Consider the following 2,896-nt stretch of genomic DNA (forward strand, 5'->3'; position numbering starts at 1 on the left):
TTGCTCCAGAATTGCTTGTTGAATGAAAAGAATGAATCAAGGGATCTTTAGCCTTCAAAAGTCATCTTGATCTCATTTTAGTTTGAATTAAAAATATGGGTAAGTGACCTGAATAGCTTTGATATAAACTTAAACCTCTGTATTTTTGTTTTCCTTTTATTTCTCAAAATGCAATAAAAAGGCAAGATCCAAACAACAAATAGGGATAAACCCCTTAACAAAACAGATTTTAGTAAAAGTTACATTGATATTCAAAATGGAAATCACCTGCCAGAAATTTATCAAGTACTGAATATTCTCTATAAAAAAGTTCAATGGTCCCTTTTATACAAGAGAGATTCTTAAATGAAGCAAACTACTCATGTAATGAATATTACAGATCTAAGGATAAAAAATCATTGCAGAAAAAAGTCGTTGAAGGACATTGCACTCAGCAGTGAATTATGGAAAGCTTTTCCTCTGAGATGAGGAATGAGACAATAATGCCCATTATACCACAATCCTAGTCAATATTGAGGTCCTAGCCAAAGCAATAAGGCAAGTAAAGAAGTGAAAGGCAAAAGATCGAAAAGGAAAAAATAAAACTATCATTATTCTCAAATGACACCATTGTCTATGTAAAAAAAAATAAAATCCAGAGGCCAGCCCAGTGGCATGGTGTTTAAGTTCACATGTTCAGCGGCCTGGGGTTTGCTGGTTCAGATCCTGGGTGCAGATCTACGCACTGCTTGGCAAGCCACGCTGTGGCAGGCATCCCACATATAAAGTAGAGTAGGATGGACACAGATATTAGCTCAGGACCAGTCTTCCTCAGCAAAAAGAGGAGGATTGGTGGCAGATGTTAGCGCAGGGCTAATCTCCCTCAAAAAAGAAAAAGTCCAAAAGTTCTATTTGTAGATAAACTATAAGAATAAATTAATACATACATTTAGTAAGGTTGCTGCATACAAAGTCAATTGTATTTCTATATTCCAGCAATAAGCAAGTAGAAAATGAAATTTAAAATACCATTTATAATGGCATCAAAAACATCAAACACCTGGAATAAATCTAATAAAAGATGCAGAAGACACACCATTATTGAGGGAAATTTTAAAAACCTATATGAGAGATGTATCATGTTTATGAATTGGGAGATTCAATATTGTAAAGATGCCAGTTCTCCCCAATTTGATTTATAGATTCATAAGTACAGTGCAATCCTAGCAGTTTTTAAAAAATTGGCAAGCAGATTCCAAAATTTGTGTGGAACTGAAAAGGGCCAGAAATAGTCAAGAATAATTCGAAGAACAAGAACAAACCTAGAGAACTTATAAGGTGTCATCACATACTGTGACATTTAAGATGCTGTGGTATTAACATAAGGATAGATAAACAGATAAATTGAACAGAGAGTCCAGAAATAGACCCACACATGTCACTTGAATTATGAGAAAGGGGTTGCTTCAGTGTAGTGGGACAAGAATGGTCTTTGTAATAAATGATGCTGAGTCAACTGCATGCCCGTATGAAAAAGAGATCTTGACCCCCTAACTCAACCATACACAAAAATCAATCTCAGATGGATTGTAGATGTACATGTAAAAGGTAAAAACAATAAAACACTTTTTTTTTGAGGAAGATTAGCCCTGAGCTAACATTTGCTGCCAATCCTCCTCTTTTTGCTGAGGAAGACTGGTCCTGAGCTAACATCTGTGCCCACCCTCCTCTACTTTATATGTGGGATGCCTGCCACAGGATGGCTTGACAAGCAGTGCCATATCCACACCTGGGATCTGAACCAGCAAACACCGGGCCCCCAAAGTGGAACATTCGAACTTAACTGCTGTGCCACCGGGCTGGCCCCACAATAAAACATTTAGAAGAAAGCATAGGAGGTGTTTTCGTGACCTTGGAGGTAGCAAAATAATATTTTCTAACAGAAAAACACTAATTAAAAAGAATAAAAGTATACTTTATTAAAATTAAGAAATTCTGTTCATCAAAGGGCAGCATAAAAATAGTGAAAAAGCAAGTCACAGCATGGGAGAGGATATTTGAAAAGTGATGAATGTTAGCAGGGAGATGCATATTACCAAGATATTGCTACATGCCCACCAGAATGCCTTAAATGGAAAAGACAGATAATGCCAGTTTGGGCTAGGCTGTGGAGCAAGTGTAACTCTCATATCTTGCAAGTGGGAGTATAAATTGAAACAAATACTGTCTTTTTGTTGTTGTTGTTGTTTGCTGAGGAAGATTTGCCCTGAGCTAACATCCATTCCAATCTTCCTCTATTTTTTAGTATGTGGGCCACCAGCACAGCATGGCTGCTAACAGAACAGCGTAGGTCTGCACCTGGGAACCGAACCCAGGCCGCCAGAGCAGACTGTGCTGAACTTAACGTAAAGGCCACTGGGACTGGCCCCCTGAAACAACTACTTTTGAAAATTGTTTGGAAGGCTTTACTAAAGTTGAACATATAATACCCTATGACCCAGCTATTGTATTCCTGCAGAAATGCATACATAAGTTTACCAAAAGACATGTACAAGAATGTTCATAGTAGTACTCTTTGTACTAGCCCCTAGACTGTCAGCTATCTAAATATCCATCAGCTGTAGACTGGATACATAAATTGTAATATATTAGTGCAATGGAATACAATATATCTAAGAGAACAAACAACATAGATGAATGTCTCAAGAATATTATTGAACGAAAGAAGCTACACACTAGGCAGCACGTAGCGGGTAATTCCATTTATATGAAGTTCAAAAACAGAAAAATAATTCATAGTGTTAGGAGTTGGGATAGTGTTTACCCTTGGGAAGCGGACAAAAGAGGATATTCTGGTAATGTACTGAGCTGTACACTTATGATTTTTGTACTTTTCTGTCTGTATGTTATATATCAG

Source organism: Equus quagga, chromosome 10, assembly GCF_021613505.1.
Source record: "Equus quagga isolate Etosha38 chromosome 10, UCLA_HA_Equagga_1.0, whole genome shotgun sequence".
Classification (NCBI taxonomy): Eukaryota; Metazoa; Chordata; class Mammalia; order Perissodactyla; family Equidae; genus Equus; species Equus quagga.